The sequence below is a fragment of the Sceloporus undulatus genome, chromosome 6 (genome assembly GCF_019175285.1).
Source record: "Sceloporus undulatus isolate JIND9_A2432 ecotype Alabama chromosome 6, SceUnd_v1.1, whole genome shotgun sequence".
NCBI lineage: Eukaryota > Metazoa > Chordata > Lepidosauria > Squamata > Phrynosomatidae > Sceloporus > Sceloporus undulatus.
Window position 1 is genome coordinate 6,130,003 of NC_056527.1, and position 22,631 is coordinate 6,152,633.

The following is a 22,631-nucleotide window of genomic DNA, read 5'->3' on the forward strand; positions in this document are numbered from 1 at the left end:
AATGCATTGATATACATAAATGTAGAGTCACTATTGGAGAACAGGTGTCCCTATCATGGGTTTTTCCTGGCAAGTTTTGTTCAGAAGGGGGTTGCCATTGCCTTCTTCTGCATCTGAGAAACTGTGACTAGCCCATAGTCACCCAGTGGGTTTTCATGGCTGACTGGAGATTCGCATCCTAGTCTCCAGAGTCATAGTCCAGTGTTCAAACCACTACACCACAAATATACAATATACATATTTTTGTACATTTACTAAAATATGTGTAAAGTTGGCCTTGAATTGAATAATTCTTGTCTGGAACGGATGCTTTCTTTCGGTAAATAAGAATAAATAAAACTCCTTCCAAAAAATAGATTTCCCACCCTTTTCTCCCTTAGCCCATGCGATGAGACCACGTTATGAACACAGAGTAATGTGCCTGATTTATGAAATTTATTTTTATAATGCAAACTATTTAGAGCCCATCTTTTCAACTTGCCAGAGACAACAAGCTGGTTGAGAAGCACCTTTTAAAAACCATAGGAAAGTCCATTAATAAACTAACAATAATCTTCATTGCAACAGCTGACAGAGAACCCATAATTCACAGAGTAACAAAGAGCCAATGTGGTTTAGTGGTTTGAGCACTGGATTACAACTTTGAAGACCAGGGTTCAATTCCCTGCTTGGCCATGGAAACCCGCTGGGTAAGGTTGGGCGAGAGAGTGTTCATTGCCTAAGATCACCCTGTGGTTTACCATGACCAAGTGAGGATTCGAACTCTGCTCTCCTAGAATCCTACTCAAACACTATACCATGCTGGCTTTCCAAAAATGATAATTGCATTGAATCCTGTACACTAATTTTCCATGTGGTCACTTTGAAAGATTGGATTCTAAGCCAACTCCATGCTTTTGCATGCTTCATGCAAACATGAGCATGCTTATTTGAAAGCACTAAGCAAAGTTGTTTTCTTTAGTATAGAGGCTGCTTCTATCTTTTATTCCCCCCACTTTTGATAAACAAAAAAGAGCATTTCCTGGGAGTTGTACAAATTCAGCAATGCCATTCAGTCCCAAGTGGGGCTATGCTATTTTAAAATACGCTCGTAACGTCAGCTGTTTCAAACAGATGTTCTTTGCTTCTGGAAAATATGGGTTTAAAGTGGAGAGCACATCCAGTTAACATCCCATTTCATCTGGGATTTGCAGCATGCCCCTTGAAAAGAGCCAATTACAGGACAATGGGGGAACGGAGAGGGAGAGCCACTTCCGACACTTCATGTAGGTGGCTTCAAGGAAATTAATAGGACTGTCACGTCGGTGTACAAAGCGGATGAGGTAAGAACAGCAGCCGTCTTGGGCTGTTTGCTCAAAGACGAGAGTGGGAAACTCATTCTGCTCCCAGCTCCTTTTTTGTTTTAATAAGTAGGATCCACACTAAGCCAGCTCGCACCCCCCCCTCCAGCCTGAAATGGATCTGCCAAAACTGTATTATGTGAGATGACATCTGAAAATTAATCCATTTATTTTATGATGACCTTCTGACTTCATGGATAAACTGCGGAGGGAATCTGAGACAGTGTGTGTGTGTGTGTGTGTGTGTGTGTGTGTGTGTATCTTACAGTCAATGGCAACAAGAATATATTAGATCTATCAGCCAAGATCCAACAATGTGCTTGAATGGTTTAAACCTACACTGATGTAGTTACAGTGTGGTTGCATTACACTCTTTCCCTGCAGAATATCACAGAATCATAGAATCACAGAGTTGGAAGAGACCGCAAGGGTCATCATATTCAACCCCATTCTTCCATGTAGAAAGTTGCAATCAAAACACCCCAGACACATGGCCATCCAAACACTGTTTAAAACCCTCCAAAGAAGGAGATTCCACCACCCTCTGAGGGAATGTCTTCCATTGCTGAACAGCTCTTACTGTCAAGAAGTTCTTCCTAATGTTGAGGTGGAATCTCTTTTCCTCTAGTTCGAATCCACTGCTCCAGGTCCTATTTCTCAGGAGCTGCAGAAAAGAAATTTGCTTCATCTTCAGTATGACATCCATTCAAAAATGTAAACAGGACTATCATGTCCTCTCTTAACCTTCTTTTCATCAGGCTAATACCCAGCTCCCTAAGCAGCTCCTCATAAGGCTTGGTGGTGTTCAGACCTTTCATCATTTTGGTTCCCCTCCTCTGGACACACTCCAGCTTTTCAACATCCTTTTTGAATTGTGGTGCCCAGAACTGGACACAGTATTCCAGGTGAGATCTGATGACAGCAGAATAGAGTGGTACTATTACTTCCCTTGATCCAGACACTATATTTGTATTAATGCAGCCTAGCATTGCATTAACTCTTTTAGCTGCTGCATCATGCTGTTGACTCATCTTGAACTTGTGCTCTAGTAGGGCTCCTAGATCTCTTTCACATGTACTGTGGTCAAGCCAGGTGTCCTCCATCCTATATTTGTGCATTTTGGGTTTTTTTCTGCCTAAGTGTAGTACCTTACCATGTTGACACAGTACAGCATGACAATATGCCTGCTTCATGACCTTGTGTGAAATGGGGAATAATAAAACAGGGGCTGTGTCTGCAAACCTAGGGCATGTTTATATGGATTTCTCCCCAGCCTAATGTTGCCTTGTCCGCATGATGCATGTCCAAAGCCCTGATTCAAATGCAGATTGTCTTCACATGGGAAGGCCAGTTCTGTACTGAATCCAGGCCATCTCTCCCTTTAATCATTTTTTTAAAATGTACCTTTTGATTCAGATTTTCCAGGAAAATCCAGAGCACTCTGCAACAACACTGGGTAGCTATTTACATATGCCCAGCACCACTGAGGTAACAATGAGGTACCAAGATAATGCTTGACACCATGTTTTTGACCTCATAGGGAGGGTGCAATTCAAGCTAGAGAAAGAAAATGCTAAGCTGTGAGAACTTGTGGATGGTATTTAATGCATGACACCCAATGCCCTCACCAGGGAATGTCCCTAGGTCTCAGGTTTTGGTCTGAAAACATCAGGGCCCAGAGTAATCCTGACCTAGCAACACTACCTGGAGGACAACACCAGTGTTGTGTATCCAGCTCCAAGAACACACCTGGATGTTTCTCTACAATTCCTCTCCTCTCTGCCAACCACTCAACTGGCACTTTGTGAGGAGGGGGTTTGCAGTAGCTAAAAGTGGTATATGGGGAGCTTGTTTATTGTGTAAGGTAAGTAGAGAATTCTGACCTCCGCAGCTACCCAAAAAATGACTCACAGAGGTAGTGGACTTGTGTCTGCATAAGTTGTAGAAAGGATGCCAGCTCTTGGGTTTGGAAGAGGGAAAATGCTGAGGAACGAAAGGTCCAGGAAGACTAGGGGCCAATTCAGATCATGAGAATAATCCAGGATGAATTTGGGTTGAACCTCCATTGTTCCCATGCATTCCAGATGAACTCAGTTAAGTTTGGAAGGTGGTGGCTACCCAAACCCCCACTTAATCCAGGATAGTCGATATCAGGTTTTCCCCCGAAGTATTTTTTTTATTAAAACAGATCTGCATCATTGGCAGCATGAATAACCAGTTCAAATAGACATGGGATAAAATTCTGCATGCCTTGAATGTGTTTCGAATACATTCACATCGTTGACTCCATCTTTATTTGAGTGCTGGCACATGTGAACAACCAAACTGACAGAGATGCAGATAGAAGAGGTTTCATAGGAGTTTATCACACGGGGGGGATAGGGGGGGCAATTGTGAATTTAAACTATCATTAGCCCAGGAAAGTTACTCGATCACGGGAAGATTTTCACACACATTGTGATTAAAGAGGATTTATCCCAGGAATAACCAGGTAATAACCAGCAACAAATCATTCCCCTGTGAATGATTTCTTGCTGGTTATTACCTGGTTATTCCCGGGATAGGTCCTCTTTAATTGCAACGTTGTGTGAAAATCTTCAGTGTGATCATACAAGTTTCATGGGACAATTACAGTTTAAACCCCCCATTTTCCCTGTATGATAAAGTCCATAGTGTGGGAGAAAAAACCAGAATGTCTGAGTGAGGTTTTTTGCATAGTTGCGCTAAAAAAAAGACATCTGAATGACCCCCAGGACACACTGAGGGGCCATAAAATCCACTTTGGATGCCATCTGTGACCAAAAGACTAAATGATTCCTGCTGTTCAAGTAGGTCACAATTTATTTATTTATTTATTTACATCCCACCTTTCTCCCAAAATGGGATCCAAGGTGGCTTACGATAATCTAAAAACTCAAAGAAACCTAAAACATCAATTGAATAAGTTAAAATATAATTAAACAATACTAATATGAAAACATGAGTTAATCACAGCAGAGCTAAAAGCCATATTAAAATGAAAAACCATTCAGACAATGGCCCTTAGGGCAGCAAAGCAAAAGGAGGCTCAGTTTATTTCAGCTTCCGAAAGTACGCCGGTTTTTGACATTCACTTTCCTTTCACGTATCCCTGGATATTGAAATATTTGCCTCCTATGGCTCCCGCTCTCCAAGCGCATAATGGGGAAACGGCTCATCGAAACAGTCAAGAGGAAGGCTCTTAGAGTGCTCACACAAAAGCCAGATGTGACAACGTACACAACTCCCTTTCCCTGAAGCCCTCCCAGATTTGAAAAATGTTCCCATAGGCAAAGTTATGCACTACAGACGAAAGGATCCAGACAAGCTGTGTCTGGCACACATTCCCCGAAGCAACACAAGGGGGAGAAGCAAGCTATAGAGTGTGCATCGACATTCAAAGGAGACCCCTGAAGAACAAAAAAGGATGTGGAGACTTCCTTTTATCTATGGATAACAAGCTGAGGGTTTTTTCCCCCTTCATACCAAATAAAAGAGGCATGAGATTGCAAATATCACAAGTCAAGCCATTGCAGATGCGGTCTTCCTAAACCGGAAAAAGGGTGAGTATGGCCCTTGGTTTGAATGAAACTCCTGTGGCTGTTTCTGTGCTCCTCATTGCCTCTGTGTCCGCCATTTTATGCCCCCCCCAAAAAAAGGGAGGGGATGAACTGCATTTACTGGAGGCTCCTAGAATAAGAAATCCATCTTTTAAACAGACTGTAGGACCATTTGGCCCTGTTTAAAATTGTAAGAAAATGCCCGTCTTTCCAGAAACCAAACTGAGAGATCTAGAGAGATCAGGGTATTTTTGCAACTTTTGGGGCTATCTGTGCAGTTGTAAAAAAGGTCCTGGGGCAGAAAATTCACGCACACACACACACACAACCTGTCACTGTTGTCCACTGCTGTCTTAAACTTATCAACAATTGAAGGAAACTAGTGCTGGTCTGCAAGAACATATTTTCCCTAAATATTCCTTGCCTTCTGTTAGCAACTCATTCTGGAGGAAAACCTTTCTCTATCTGGTTGCCACATTCGAGAACAAAAGCATTTTGGCCATTTTTCTCCTTGCTCCAGGAAAATACAGTCAGCCCTCAGTATCCATGGATTCTGCATCCACGGATCTCACCAACCACAGTCACCCAAAACAAATTTTCAAAAAGCCAACCTTGATTTTGCTGTTTTATATAAGGGACCCCATATATAGGAGCCAGTGTGGCATAATGGTTTGAGCCTTGGACTAGGCCACTGGGAAACCAGGGTTCAAATCCTGGCTGGGCCATGTAAAACTCTGGGGGGACCTTGGGCAAGTCACACTCTCTCAGCCTCAGAGGATGACAATGGCACATCCCCCCCGCCCCCGGAGAAACCTACCAAGAAAAACCCATGATAGGCTTGCCTTAAGGTCACCATAAGGCAGAAACGACTTAGAGGCACACAACAACAACAACAACAACAATTTTCCTATGCCATTGTATATAATGGGATTTGAGCATCCATGGCAAGGGGGGTCCTGGAATCAAGCCCCAGATGAAAGTGAGGGCCCTGGCACAAGAATTTCTGCACAATTGTTAAACATAGTCCAGGACTTCATGCAGGCAAATTCATTTGTATTGTTGATACTGTTGTGATCCCGCCTCAATCCGCAGGGAGAGGTGGGAAATAGAAAAAATTATTATTATTATTATTATTATTATTATTATTATTATGTGCAGGAATACACAGAAAACATGTCTGGAAACAGAAAACTTAATTTCTGCAAGAATACATTACCTCCCATATAATGCTAAAGTCTTACAGATTTCTTACAGTTTCTTAAAAGATAAAACATTCTTTGCAGGAAGTAAAGTAAGCTGAAGGGGAGATGGGAGAAAAGGAGAGAAACTGGGGCATATTCAAAGCACCTGTAAAAGTGAGATGACTGGCGCTTAACTGGGACTGTCCTTGCCAAATCAGTAATGACTGCGGCAAATTGTTTTCAAGACTCAAGATAGCCTTTGAATTAACACAATGATCAGAACATCCATCCTACTGAACAACAGGGGCTGAGATCTTTGACTGACTTGCAAGAAGGACAGGTTGACCTTGCAGCTGAAGCACACTGTTCCTCATGATCTCTCCCAACAAACGTGAAAACCAGCCGCTTACAACTGGAAGGAGAAAATGCATCTGTTTTACAAGGCTCTGTTGTATTGGAAGGAAAAATGACCCACACATTTAACAAGGTGCAGGTGGGTGCAGGTGAGCCAGCGTGGAACAGTGAGTTGAGTATTGGGCTATGACTCTGGAGACCAGGGTTCAATTCCCCGCTCGGCCAAGAAACCCACTGGGTGACCCTGGGCAAGTCACATTCTCTCCGCCTCACGGGAGGTCAATGCCAAACCTCCCCTGAACATCGTGCCAGGAAAACCCCAGGATAGGTTCATCTTAGGGTTGCCATAAGTCAGAAACGACTTTAAGGCACAGAACAATAACAACTACACTAAGGTAGGTGCGTGACTTTGAGATTCCTAGAGAAAACATATTAATCAAAACTGCAAATAATCAAATCTGCAAAAGTCAAAGCAGCAAATGTGGAGGGCCGACTGGGCTCACTTTCACAATCTACCAGCTATCACCAAGTGGAGTGTCGGACCATCCATGATTCACATCCTATCCCAAAATCTAGGAATCCTTGGAAAACATGGTGTATCCCAAATAGTGTCACTTTCTCTAATGGCGCTATTGTGATCATATCTATGGCAATGTCATTCAGATGTTTTGCCAGTCCATTTGGAATTGCTCCCAGAGCAATGATAACCATAACAAGAATAATATTTGTAGCACAATTACAACAAGTGGCACTGCTCTGAAGATGCCACAGTATCCGACAATACATCACAGATTCCTAGATTCTTGGGCAGAATCCAAATCCCTGATGGTTCAAAACTCTAATCAATGACACACAGCAGATGGTGTAACCAATAATAATTTTATTATTATTAGCACTTAAACAGAAAACCTACATGCTGCTGCTTGTCCTTGTTCTTTTATATCCTCCTTCTCTCCCCTTTGGGAACCAAAGTGGTTTGCAGCATACATTAAATCTAAAACAGTCAGAAATACAAAAATTAAGAAAAAAATTAAGCACAATCTACTTAAAAACATTGGATTCTGTTGGGGACATATATCTTTGCAAGTGAACTTTTATGACTGCAAGGAATTAGAATCGGATAGCTTTGTAAGGTCTGTATCCAGTAAAGGGTTGTTGTTATGTTACTCTGTCAGGGAGCCAGGAAACCAGGGATGGAGAAAACAAATAGGTTTTTTGGGGGAAACACGGGGTTTTTTAAAAAGAAAAAAGCATTTTTTATAAAATAAAAAAACGTTTTTAAAAAGTAAAAATGTTTTAAAAATGTAGCAAAACAGCCCGGCTTTTTTTTTTTGTTGTTAAGGGAGCTTGTTTTGTTTTGTTTTGATTTTAACCAGTTTTTTTGTTTTTGTATTTAGTATTAATGTGTAGGACTACACCAGCATAGGACTAAACCATAAAATTAAGTAGCAAAATGCTATTCAGATTTTTAAAGCAAGTTGTTTTGGTTGAATTTATACGAAGGATTTGTTTCTGAATGGCATTTCTTGCACTATAAAATAAAGTAATGAAGAAGAAGCAGCTGATGCTGGATGCTGTTTAAATTCTGTCATTGTTCCAGTAAGGAGGTTGCAAAACAGTGATAATATTTAGACTTGAAAAATATATGAGTAACTTATTTAGAACAACCACAACAACACAGGAGGATTTTTTTTATGTCTTTAAAATAAACTTTGTTTAAACCAGTCAAACCTGCAGGAAAGTCACCAATGCACATGGGGCTGGATGCACAATGGTGCCCGTTGCACATTTTTGCAATTCATGAACAGGTTTTCTTGGTACTTCTGCTACATAGCTAAGTATATGTAAAGTTATGTAATGTCAACTATGCCAGAAGATTCTGACCATTAATTTGAAATAGTTAAAAGCACATTAAAACCTCTTATACATTAAGAGCAAGCACACCTGTCGCACTACTCCAGCCAGTTAAAAGCTGAAGTTCTGTTTAGATAAGAACGTTGATAACGTCTCTGCCTGCCAACAAAACGAGATTAGATAGATAGATAGATAGGTAGGTAGGTAGGTAGGCAATTCCTTTATATCTGGCCTTTCCCCCAATACTGGGATACCAGGCAACTTACACAAAATTAAAACAAGATTTGCGTAGGCATTGACTCACCATTCAGCAATAGATTCAGTGGGTCTTCTCTAGCTGACTAGTCAAAAGGAATCCAGATGTGCACAGTTACATCTTCTTGAATGTTGCATACCTATTTGTTACTCTCTTCCATGTACCACTTTCTCCACTGAGGTTGCAGAAACAGCTCCTTGTGCATTGTACCACAAAGTGAACATGAGTCAACAGTGTGATGCGGAAGCTAAAAAAGCCAATGCGAGCCTAGGCTGCATTAACAAAAATATACAGTAGTGTCTACATTGTGAGAGGTAACAGTGCCACTCTATTTTGCTTTGGTCAAGCCTCACCGGAAATAATGTGTCCAGTTCTGGGCAATACAATTGAGAAAGGATGTTGAGAAGCTGGAGCATGTCCAGAGGAGCATGACATTTCACCAAAATGGTGAAAGGTCTGGAAACCACCAAGCCCTATGAGGAGCAACTTAGGGAGATGGATATGTTTAGCCTGGGAAGAGAAGGTTAAGAGGTGATATGATAGCCCTTTTTAAATATCTGAAGGGATGTCATACTGAAGATAGAGCAAATTTGTTTTCTGCAGCTCCAGAGAATAGGGCCAATGGGTTCAAACCACAGGAAAAGAGATTCCACCTTGACATTAGGAACAACTTTCTGAGGATGAGAGGTGTTTGACAGCGGAACATACTTCCTCAGAGGGAGATGGAGTCTCCTTCTTTGGAGCTTTTTAAATAGAGACTGGATGGCCATGTGTTGGGAGTGCTTGGATTGTGTATTCCTGCCTTGCAGGCTGGACTTGATGACCCTTGAGGTGTCTTCCAACTCTATGATCAGTCAGATGAACAGACAGATACACCACTGGTTGTAAAATATCAAGATTCAGAAAAATGTGGTGTTGTGCATTCACTATGTTACCACATATTTAGATTTATTTTATGCAAACATGAGGTAGGATCTCAGCCAACATTTTCTGTTTTGCATGCAATTCACTTCATATCTCTATATTAGTTAATTTGTTAACTTTAGAAAAGTCACCTTCTATCTACTAAGTTGCCTGGGGCAAAGTACAATTAAAGCATTAAACCATAACATTAAACAAGGGAGGAAAAGAGCAACTCCCCTAACGTAAATTAAAAAGGAGAGCAGGATTCAAATTAAAAATGAAACAGATGACTTCTGTTGTGTTTGTAAGGGCTTTTATTCACCCCAACCCTTGAAATATTTAATTTCTAGATGCACTTTAGCTGGATGGCCATCTGTCAGGAGTGCATTGATTGATGACCCTTGAAGTCCCCTCCAACTCTGTGATTCTATGGATATTTAGTATAGCTTTGAGCATATTACTAGTGAATTCTGAATCTAGAGAACTGCACCAATATCTGTAGCAATCATACTTCTTAGTGCAAAACCTTCTCCCTAGTGAATTCTGTAGCCACTCTGAGATCACTTCTAATGAACCAGGTATAAATACTATTAATAATAACAACAAACAAACAACTCTTCTGAGCAATTATGAGATCTGTGGAGGGAAATTGATAGTTGGGATGTTACCTAGGTATGCCGCTATACAGTTAAGTCAAAGGCACATGTGTTGTACACGAATGATCAGAAACTGCAGGATATCTTGAAAGGAGATGTCTGCGCTGTCTAAATGGCAAACATTACATAAATCAAGCCCATATCAGCCAGAAGAGGCGATGTGCAGCAACCATTTGAGTCTCCTTTGTGAACAGATGCATGCACCTGAATGTGAAAACCTGAAAGCAATTTCTTTCTTTCTTTCTTTCTTTCTTAAGAAAACAGCATTCTATAGAATTAAAAGCATTTAAAATTCATTAAAAGACAGAGAATTTTAAAACAAACAAACCTGCACACCATTAAAAGCCAATTGCAGTCAATTCCTGCCATGGAATAAAAAAGTTTGCCCTTGCTGGCAGAAGGAGAGCAAGGAGGGATCCAGCTAGCCTCCCCATGGAAGTAGTTCCAAAATGTGGGAGCAGTCACTGAGAAGGACCTCTCCAGTGTTCCTGTCAAATGTATCTAGGAAGGTTGTGGGACAGAGATTTCCTGATGATCTTAAAGCTTGAACATAGTCTTATGGGAAGAGATGGTCCTTCAAATAGTATGGACATGAGCTATGGAGGGCATTATAGTTCATAACCATGACTTTGAATTCTGCCTGGAAACATACTGGTAGAAGCCGTTGCAACAAAATTGTTGTGGTCTCCCTCTACTCTGACCAAGTTAATAATCCAGCTGCAGTTCATTACATTATTAGTAAATAATAATAATAATAAACTTTTATTTATATCCCACCTCTCTGTTAATGACAGTTGAGACAGCTCATGGTGTTATTGGTGCACATCATTCCATAATAGTGACAGCAACATACACTATCCTGTTGTTACTGTATCTCCCCTCTTTTTCCTGTAATAAGAACACTGGGGATAACATTCTGAAGTATGAAACAACTGAGAGCAAGCATGGTTCAGTGGTTTGAATGCTGGACTATTGCTGTTGCTGTTGTTGTTGTGTGCCTCCAAGTCATTTTTTACTTCTGACGACCCTAAGGTGAACCTATCATAGGTTATCCTTGGCAAGTTTCTGTGGAGGGGGTTTGACATTGTCATCCTTTGATGCTGAGAGAGTGTGACTTGCCCTAGGTCAGCCAGTGAGTTTTATGCTTAAGTGGGGAATGGTATTTAGCAACAGCATTTACATTTCTATATTGCTCTCTAGTGAACTCAGCACCCTCTAAGCTGTTTACAATCTATAAGTCAATTGGCCACAACAAGCTGGAAAGTTGAGTCAACCTTGGGGCTCTGGGATCAAATTCACAACCCTGTGGCTGCAATACCAGAATTTAACCACTGTGCCACCAGACTCAAGGGAAATTGAACCTTGATCGCCAAAGTCGTAGCCCAGTACTAAAACCACTACACCATGCTGGCTCTATGACTCTGGAGACCAGGGTTCAAGTCCCTGCTTGACCATGGAAACCCACTGGGTGACCTTGGCTGAGTCACACTCTCTCAACCTCAGTGGACAACAATGGCAAAATCCCCTCTGAATAAATCTCACCATGAAAACCCTGTGATAAGTTCACCTTAGGGTCACCATAAGTCAGAGCAGATGTAAAAATACATAACAGCAACAACAAACAATCAGGCTGACAATTTCCAAACATCATTCAAACAACACCAGAAAACAGGAAAGACGTGGACGTACTATTGCAGATCACAAGATGTGGTTCTCATAAAGGGAACCAATGCAACATCTTATCTCATGATCTCATGAGCTACTCTTCTTGAAATTTAAAGGGAACTAGCTGAGCAGAGCTTTCCAGGGCAGCGGATGACATAGTACATATACTACCGACCGAAACTACCAATCCTGGTTTAGAAGACAGCATGTGCAATGTACAAAAATATGTATATAGTACATTCGTGGTGCAGTTTGAGTATTGGACTATGACTCTGGAGATCAGGATTTGAATCCCCACTCAGCCATGGAAACCCACTGGGTGACTTTGGGCAAGTCACACTCTCTCAGCCTTGGGAAGGCAAGGACAAACCCCTTCTGCACAAATCCTGCCAAGAAAACCCCATGATACATCCAGCTTAAGGTCGCCATAAGTCAGAAATGACTTGAAAGCACACACAACAACCACCTGTTAGAGGCAATGGAGGCACTTTTTTGGGGGGGGGGGGAGCAGGTGAAGCCTTCCAAGGTCTCCTAGTGGTTAATGCAGCCCCATAGCCTTCCACAGTTGCCCACCCCATAGTGCGGTTGTACAACAGTGTCGATTCATTGATTCACTACAACAATAATGATGGAAAAGACAATAAGGTGGAAGGCAGTACAAAAAGTGGAAAACTTCATTATAGAAGGGTAGACTCCATCAAAAACACTGAGTTTGCAAGACCTGAGCAGGACTTTTGATAACAGGAGATCTCTCTTTCCCACAGTCATCATAGCTCAAATTTGACTTCACAATAGTTAACAACAATGTGCCTCAAAGTTAAAAAGGAACTTACTTGAGAGTGGGAAAAGATGTTGCAACTGGGGCTGGGAACTGCCAGAAAATAGCCAGGGACACTCAAAACATTATTGGGATATTTTAAAAGAAAAACCAAGAGCCACAGCAACAAATACCACAAGCTCCATCCTCCTCCTGACACATGTGCCCCATCTGAAGGAGTGCATTGCACAAAAATGAAGGCAAAGCTAGGTGTGCTCTTATTTAGGTGAAAGGGAAGCATGAGGAATTTCAAAGGAAACAAAAGTTATTTCCATAAAGCTAGTAGTAAAATATCTCATGACCAAGTGTGGCTTGCAACTGGAGAGCAGAATTCGATTCCCTGCTCAGCCATGAAACCCACTGGGTGACCTTGGGTAAGTCACATGCTCTCAGCCTCAGGAGAAGACAATGGTAAACCTCTTCTGAACAAATCTTGCCAGGAAAACCCCACAATAGCCTTGGGGTCACCCTAAGTCGGAAATGACCCAACAACAACAAAGTTAAATATCCCAAGAGGGGATCATGCACCCTACAACACTCAAAGGAAATTTTCATAGAAAGATTTGTGGGAAACGTGAGAGTCATCTGGGGGAAAGACACTTCTTAAGATGTCCTTACTATGCTGAGCTGCTACAAGCTTAACTCAATTAATACATCGAAAGTACTCTCTGGGGCAATCTGTCCTCCAGAAGAGTAAATGGACCACTGCAGAAAAAGCAGTGATAGATTGCCATCCACCACTTCTTATGATAAAAAGAGACCATTGCTAATGTATGTGTTTAAACCTCCTCTTCTGATTGTGAAGCCCATGCTCTTCTAATTCCGGATGATCTCCATACCAGTTAGTCACTGCCCAAAGGAAAAACCTCTTGACATGGTCGGATGCACTTTGTTCTGTACTTTGGTCACATATGTCCCATGGTTAGCAACAGGGCGTAGCCAAGGGGGGGGGTTCTTGGGGTCCGGACCCCCCTTCCATTAGAAAAATGAATGGTGCCGCCGCGCTCAAGCCCCATTATAATAGTGGCACTTAGTTTGGACCCCCCCCCTTCCTAAAATCCTGGCTACGTCCCTGTTAGCAATGACACTGGATTAAGTGGAACAGGTTCAGGGTTTCAGCCCAGGAACAGATTAAATCCTGCCTTTACACCAGACATCCAGAAAGCAGAAACAAATTTGATATGTGGAATTAAACATTGAGGGATTTGTCAAGATAAGAAAGGAAAAACCCATGCATTCCAGAATGTATTCCTTTTTTTTCTTAATGCATAGCAATTCTATGGAATACATGGCTATAATTTAAGTAAAAAGGTTACCAAATCTTTACCCGCCGTTAATACTGAAATCCATGGATGCTCGAGCCCTGTGATATACAATGGGTAGCAAAATGGTGCCCCTGATATAAAATGCCACAATCAAGGTTTGCTTTTTGGAGTTTTAAAAAATATTTTCCATCCGTGGATGGTTAAATCGATGGCTACAGAGGACCACTATGCCACTCTAAACAGATAAGAATTTATACTTTCCCTATGTGACCCACCTTTAAACTCAGCCTTAAAAATGGAAACCATTTTCAATATTTTCTCTATTAATTTAATTTTAAAGATTGATATGTCACACAGCCTTCAATTGCAGTATTTCCAAAAGAGCATACACATTAGAGTTTATCAAACGGGAGGAATTTCTCTTAAATTCAAATGAAAAGAAAGTGGGGCCAGAACGCATTCACTTAAAGTTGCTACTTTCGCACAATTACATGAATACGCATTGCATTCGAACTGGCTCCCCATTGCCCAAAAATAGCATGCCATTGCCCAAATTTGCGTGTGGCAGTCTATCACGCAATAACGTGAAACCACATGATTGTGTCTGGACTGACTTCCCATTGCCCAAATTTGTGTATAGTGGGTTATCACGCAATAACATTAAACCTCATGATTGCATTTAGATTGCCATCGGATTATACTTCCAATTCCCCTTGTCTGATAAACTCCATTAAGAGTAGGGAGTTTAAAAGATATAACATGACATCTTTCTTTCCATCTCTTTCTCTACAAGGTTTCTCCCCCTTTCTCTTTCATTCTTTTTTCCCATTCTCTAATTTTATTTCTCTTAATGGATTTAAAAGAGAAGGGAACAGTCATGATGGATGTAACCCTCCTTGGGGCAAAGGATTATTCAGTTGTGGGGAACAGCCAACTGACTCAGGGTCCACATTTTAAATGAAATCTTCCAGCCCAGGGTCTTTCTGAATTGTTGTACTCCAGTTCCAATTACCCTGAGCCAGCATAGTTGACTGGAGAGGATGGGAGTTGTAATCCAACAGAAGAAGGCTGCCTTATTTTTTTCCCCCTTTAAAAAGTGGATGAAGGAGGATCACTCAGAACACTTTTTACCTCCTGGAGTAATCTCAATAATAATAATAATAATAATAATAATAATAATAATAATAATGGGATATTGGCATGTCTGTGCTTAAAGTTCCAGCTGATTTTGGTCCATGTCTCAAAACTCAAAACAAACAACTGAAGTCATCTAACAATATCTGAAATAAGAGCAAATCTTGCTACAGGTAGTAAATTGCCAGGATAATATAAAGAATTGTAAAGATTGTGTTATCACGTTGTATTATCATTACTTATTACAAACTCCAATAAACAAATCACTTTATTATATTGTATCAGTTATTGTTTCAATTTAATGTCTGCAAGTCACACTCTCTCAGCCTCAGAGGATGGCAAACCCCCTCTGACCAAATCTTGCCAAGAAAAACCCGTGATCAGATCGCCTTAGCGTCGCCATAGGTCAGAAATGACTTGAACGAGCACAACAACAACGTAGAAATGTAATAAATCCACTAGTATTTTGGCACCAGACTCTGTCAGATCTTGGACCTTGGAAGCTAAGCAGGGTCAGCCCTGGTTAGCACTTGGATGGATGACCGCCAACAAATACCAGGTGCCGTAGACTATATTTCAGAGGGAGGAACTGGCAAAAACACCTCTGAGTATTCCTTGCCTAAGAAAACCTAAGAAATTCATGGGGTTGATGTAAGTCGATAGGTGACTTGAAGGCACATGTGTCTTTTCCAATCCATGTGCTCTGACCCATCTGTCTGCTCTCATTTCCCTCTCTGTATGAGTGTGTGTGTGTGTGTGTGTGTGTGTGTGTGTCTGTTTACACAACCTGACAAATGATTTTTTTAAAAACTTCTTGTCTCTGATGAAACAGGCTATACTCCACAAATACTTTGGCCACAACAAGTCTGTTTGTCATTTAATTTAAACAGGATCCATTTCTTTGACTGACGTGCAAATAAATACATGCAAGGTAATATATTTATGTGCAAATCAGCAAAGCATCAATTGTACTTCCTTGGGCAAAAACAAGCCAAGAGAAGGAAATAGACTCATTCGTTTCCAGGTAAGGATGCTTAGTACATCAGCCAAAGAAGGCTGACAGTTACTTGACTGCCATTGATAGATGGAAGGATACCCATTTTACAGACAGCCTCAGATCAATACAGGGAATAGCCTCTGGTTGATAGCAAAGCCCAATGGACTTTGATGGAGTGACTCCAGAGTCCAGATCACATTATGGAAATTGAACGATCGTGACTTTTGTACGTCTGTTTCAAAACAGCACTGAGAGATCTGCTTTCTGTGCTGCAGTTAAATTTGCCGCTATCTACTATACAGAGAAAAACCAACATAACAAAGCCTTGGAACAGTTACTAGAGAAAGTCAAAGAAGAAAATGGCAAGGCAGGTTTAAGGCTGAACATTAAGAAAATTAAAATAATGACCATGGAGGATCTACACAAATTCAATAGAGATGATGAGAAAATTGGAATAGTTAAAAACTATATCTGGTCAGTCAACCATTGACCAGAATGGAAATTGCAGTCAAGAAATCGGGAGAAAATTAGGAGGACTGGGAAGGACAGCTGTGAAAGAACTAGACAAGATCCTCAAGTGCAAAGATAGGCAACTGAACACTAACGGGAGGATTGTTCAAGCATTTGTGTTTTCTATCGTGACGTATGGATGTGAGAGCTGGATAGTGAAGAAAGCTGATAGAAAGATGTTGGGTAAAATGTCCCTTTAAGATGTTATGAAATAATTATATTGCTCTAAATGGCAAGGAACACCAGGTGTCAATCCTTCGTTGTTAGTAATGTGTATAAGCACTCTGAAACCCAGAGCAGGTGTGGGTTAAGGAGAGTGGATTGGAAAGAGGAGTTGGTGTGTTAGTTTGGATTGCAAATATATCAGACAGTGTATGTTGACAGAGGTCAGAACTTCTGTTGTATGCATTGCACATACTGCAACAGGAAGATAAAAGCCACCAAAGACTTTGGAAGAAGTCAACTGTGTCTGTGTCTCATTTCAGGTTGGTCAGTGCCTTGTTACCAAATATTGCAAAAATGCATACTGGGTTGTGGTTCTGCACTCTGTTGTGTGTGAGCTAGTGTTGAGGTCAAGCACCTTGAACAGTACTGAACATTGGCACCTATTTTTTTTGGGGGGGGGGTTGCCACTGTGCACCTGCCGTACACAGAGGAGACCCAACAAAACAAAATAAATTCATTTGGGATGTGGTGCTAGACATGAGTCCTGCAGATACCATGGATGGCTAACAAGACAAAATGGGTCCTGGAATAAATCAGGCTCTCTGTAGAAGCCAGGATGACTAAATTGAGGCTGTCATAATTTGGACACATCATGAGAGCCCATGACTCCTTAGAAAAGATGATAACGCTTAGAAAGACATAGAGCAGTCGAAAGAGAGGAAGACCACATACCAGCTGGAAAGACTCAAGCTGCATCCACACCTGAGATAACTACAACTGCATCGTAGTAAATCCCGTTAAGTCCAGTGGGGCTCTCTCAAGAATGCATGGAAAGGATCTCAGCCTAATGGTGTTTAAATTGGGGAGGAAGTCAACATAAAACTGACTTTGACTTCAACATCCATTTGATTTCTTTCCCCCGTTTAGCCTGATTATTATGGCAGACCCACCTGGCACTAAATGCTGGTGGTTCAAATGCACTTTGAGCCATTTCTGGTTTAATGGGGATTCAAATCTCAACTTTTGAACACATTACCTTAAAGTGAACCTCACTGATTTTATCCAAATTAATGAATGTTTGCTGCATTTGGGATGGCCATCACAGAACATAGTAGGTGCAGCTGGTGGCTTCCGTCTCTGTGAGACAGTGAATACGCTCTGAATTTAAGCCCGAACTTTAAAGGACCAATCCAAGGGGCTAAACCTATTTGGAATATGGGGTATACACCACACTGGGTAGCTCCTTTACAGTTCAGACTAAAACCCAGAGCAGATTCCCTTGCCCCACTGATATCAAAGCCTCCAGCTCTATGTGGATTACATTTTTAAAAGGTGTAATCCTCTATCTGTTTAAATGGGAGTAAGCTCTGCTGAGCAAATGGGACTTATACTGGGACTTATACACACAACTGTGACATTAATGTACCAACCCTTGTTTGGTTGTATCCTATGTAGATTTAGCTAAGTAGTTAGCCATGCCAGTGTGGTGTAGCATTTTGTGCATTCTGAGAAACTAGGGTTCAAATACCTACTCCACCATGGACACCCACTGGATGACTCTGAGCAAGTCACACTCTCTCAGCCTCAGAGGAAGGCAATGGTAAACATCTTCTGAAGAAATTGTGCCAGGAAAACCCTAGGTAGGATCGCCATAGAGGGCCAGCATGGGGTAGTGGTTCTGATGCTGAACTATGAGTCTGGAGACCCAGGTTCGAATCCCCACTCAGCCATGGAAACCTAGTGGGTGACCTTGGGCATGTCATACCCTTTCAGCCTCAGAGAGAGAAAAGGCAAACTCCCTCTGAAGAAATCTTGCCAAGAAAAACCCGTGAAAGGTTCACCGTAAGGTAATCACTAGTCAGAAATGACTTGAAGGCACACAGCAGCAGGATTGTCATAAGCTGATCAAACCCCTAGCTAGAAGTGATGCTGGTGCTGTTGTAATTTCGAGGGTTAAAGAAAAGCTTGGAAAAGTTACCGTTCTGGACTGCAACTCCCATGCTGCATGCTGGTTGGGGGGAGGATATTTAGAGCCCAAAGAGGAAGCATTTCCAAGCTCTGGGTTCAAAGGGTGATGTGATGTTAGATACCAGTTGCATGGAAGGAACCCTAAGAGAGTTCTTACTACCTTCATAGCTGGTTTTTTCAGCTTTTCCCAGGCATCTTGAAGGCCATGAATCTTTGATCCAGCCAGAACTTTTCTTATTACTTCTAAACAGCCCTGATTTTTTTTTTTTAAATGCAAATCCGTTCAACAAAATCCTAAGGAGCAAAATAGAACAAACCGAACTGGTTGTTGTTGTGTGCCTTCAAGTCATTTCTGACTTAAGGCAATCCTAAGGTGAACCTATCATGGGGTTTTCTTGGCAGGTTTCTCCAGTGGGAGGTTGTCCTTGCCATTCTTTGTAGCTGAGAGAGTGTGGCTTACCCAAGGTCACCCACTGGGTTTCCAAGGCCAAGCTGGGATTCGATTCCTGATCTCCAGAAGCATAATCCGAAACCACTACACCATGTTGCTCCAAAACACATTATACTAATTCAAATCCCAGCTACAAAATATTTTTCAGCCATCTCCCATTCTCTTGTCTTCCAATGAAACAGGCTCAAGCTAAGGCTTCGGTAAACCTCCCTACCTTGCTCTCTGTTCCTCCTGGAAAGACGAGAACCTCACCAGACACATGACAACTCCAAGCACATGTGTCCAAAAACACATCCAGAGAGAGAAATTAGAATTATTCTATGCCAAAATGGATGAGACTTCCCTGGCCTCCACCGCACTATGTCGAAATCTCCCCTGCTTAAGTAATATGCGGAAAAAAAACCTTGAACATTTGCTTTTCTGTCTTTCTCATCTTCTTTTTCTGCCTTTTTAATGGGCGCTGCATGATATTGGAACCAGCTGTCCAAATACTGATGTAGGAGAGAAGAGGTCTGTACCCCATCACTAGAATAGTTTAACCCATTCAAAGATGCTTGGCGTTTAGAGAAGCTGTCGCCTTTCCAAATTTATTTTTAGGAATCGATTCTGCCAACCCTGCTGGCTGAATCTGGGTTGGCTCCTTTGCGAGTCCTAAATCGTTCTGTCCGAACCTTCAGCCTTCTTCAACCAATGTCCATAAATAAAGGGATGGGATTTATTTGATGGGATTTTGGGCTGAGAGTTAGTGCATTGACCGAAGTCAATGTTAAAATATATTCCTTTAGCCCTCTTTTCTTTCTGAGCTGCATGGCTGGGACTTCTTATACACAAACAGAAACACACAACCCTGCGGCCTGTTATGTGTTTAAACCCAAAGGCTCAGCCTTAACCAGTTTGTGGATGGCCCTTGGTTCTACTTCAGATGGCTTGTCCTCTGTTACAGGAGAGTTACAGAAATTGGTGGTCTTTACACCAGTGTTCACTTCCTATTTGGCAAAGGTGCATCTACACCGTAGAAAGAATGCAGTTTGACACCACTTTAACTGCCACGGTTCCATCCTACAGAATTTTGGGATTTGCAGTTTGGTGAGGCATCCTGTCTGCTCAAGGGCTGAACCCCTGAACCTATTACATCTAACCCAGAGTCATTGCTATACCTTGGGAAGATGTGTGGCCATAATACAGTGCCTCTGAGCATGTCAAGAGGTTTTCCCCATGGACAATAACTAACTGGTACAAGATGATCTGGAGTTAGAAGGAATGTGGGTCTCAAGATTAGAAGGAGTGAGAAGGAAATCATTGGGCTTACCCAAGTTGATCAAGATGCAGCCACACAGTATAAAGACTACAGTTAGACACCACTTTAATTGCCAGAGCGCCATCCTATAGAGTCCTGGGATTTGTAGTTTTGTGAGGCGCCAGAACTCTTTGGCAGTAAAGATTAAAAACCTGGCAAAACTACAGCTATAGAGCCATTATGGTATAGTGGTTTGAGCGCTGGACTATACCTCTGGAGACCAGGGTTCGAATCCCAACTCAGCTATGGAAACCCACTGGGTGACCTTGAGCAAGTCACACTCTCTCAGTCTCAGAGGAGGGCCACAGCAAACCCTCCTCTGAAGAAGCATGCCAACAAAACCCCATGATAGCTTCAACTCAGGTTTGCCATAAGTCCAAAATGACTTGGAGGCACACAACACCACCACCAACAGATGCCAGCCACAGCTGCTGGCGAAACGTTGGGCATAAACTTCTAGGACATGACCACGTAGCTTGAGAAACCCACAACAAACTAACCACAAAACTGCAAATCTCAGGATTCCATCAGCTGAAGCTGTGGCGCAGAAAGTGGTCTCATAAGTGCATTATGTCTCCAGTGTAGATGCCCCCTATCTAGCTTGGATGGAAGCCCAAGTCCATGTGTGGATGTGTGCATGGAAGGCAGCAATGTGACACTTTACGAGCCATGTTGTGTCGGAAAGCAGACGTGAGTCACATACCAACACACAACCCTGTGTGACTAGCAAAGCTGTTGGTCTTCCACGCCAGATCCCGATCCCCACATATTACACACTTTGGCCAGTCTTTTCCAGACTGACCTCCCAATGCCATTGAAAGCAAGTCAGTTTGCACATGTCACTGCATTCCCACACAACCTTCCCTAACCAGGGCAAGCAGAGCCAAAGCTTTCTCTTTATTGAGTCAACCTTTGGAAGAGCATCACCTTGAAATCCTTTTGCAAGGGGGGGGGGTATTTATTTGTATATTTATAACAAAATTTGCAAAAAGAAAAAATCCTTCCTCCTTCCTTATCTTTCCCTCCTTTCCTCTTCCAAAAATATCCAAAATCCTGACCTAGAAGAGGTTCAAAAAAAACAAACAAAACAAAACAAAAAAAACGAAGGGGAGGGAGAGGGAAAGATAACTATCAAAATCATGCAGAAGAGATCTGCCTTACCTTTCCAGACCCAGAAGAGAAGAGCCAGAGATTCCCAAGATCAGCAGTATCTCTCTCTCCACTTTCAGCCTCCCTTCAGAGAAAGTGAACCACTGCAGTCCAGTCTGGAGAAAGTCCACCTGGGGAAGTTCCTTTTCCCCCCAGAAAAAAATTAATTTCAATAAAATCAAGGGAGTGCTTCCCTCCTTGCAGCTGCCAGGATGAGACAGCCTTCCTTGCAAGTTGTTCTTTCCTTTGCAAAATAAAACAAAAATCCCCCATATACCAAAGATATGAATTTCCAAGCCCTGTCCTCAGTGAGGACTAACACCTTGAAACTGGGGACCAAGTCCTTGGCTTCCCATCTCCAACCTCATTTTGGCTACGAAGCCATTTCTTGCAAGCAGGGAAAAACACACATATATATTAAAAAGCTAAGGAGAGGCTGGGATTTTTTGGAAAGGAGCAAAAAGATAAAATAGAATGAGAAATGGACGGGGGGGGTGGTCTTTTTTTGGGAAGAGCTGATGAAGCTCAAGAGGATGGAGATCAAAGAGAATCCCCAAAAGCACCCGATGCCTTTGCTTTGGAAGGGAAGGATGCTCAAGGCAAGGTTACACAGAAGGGATCTCTTGCTTTTTGTCTCGCAGGGGGAAAATGCCCAGGTTTTGGCTGGAGCATCCCTCTGCAAAGGGAGACTGCGGGAGGCAGAGAGGAGGACCAGGCAATGGGATGAGCCTCCAGCCAATGGCTTTGCATAGCAGGGGAACGAGAGCCAATGAGAAAGGAGGGGAGGCGGGGTTTAATCCTGACAGCTCTTTAAATCAAAGTTCTCTCTGGCTGCCTGAAGGATCTGAAAAGGCTCTTGAGGTCTAGAGCCTTGGGTAGCCTGGCTGGAGAAGAAAGAGTGATCTAGTGGTCCCCAAACTGTGCCCTGTAAGAGATTTTGGATTTCAGCCCCCAGAATCTCAGAAGGGGCAACAGAGGCTGAATAGCCATCTGTCAGGGGTGCTTTGGTTGTGAGTTCCATTTGGTTATTTGTTTTCGCACAAGGTCCTCTTATGATGAATGAAGTGGTTTTAAAATATGTGCATTATACC

General features: G+C 42.1%; 1 protein-coding gene across 7 annotated transcripts in view; it reads right to left on the minus strand.

The window, feature by feature from the left end:
• ADCYAP1R1 (ADCYAP receptor type I) overlaps nucleotides 1-22,208 on the minus strand; it is a 121,034-nt gene extending 98,826 nt beyond the window's left edge. For all 7 annotated transcript variants that reach the window (XM_042472194.1, XM_042472193.1, XM_042472192.1 and 4 more), the window contains exon 1: nucleotides 21,553-22,208. The gene's annotated coding sequence lies outside the window, so the exon portion shown is untranslated. The remainder of the gene's footprint in view (nucleotides 1-21,552) is intronic.
• Between the last annotated feature and the right edge of the window lie 423 nt (nucleotides 22,209-22,631).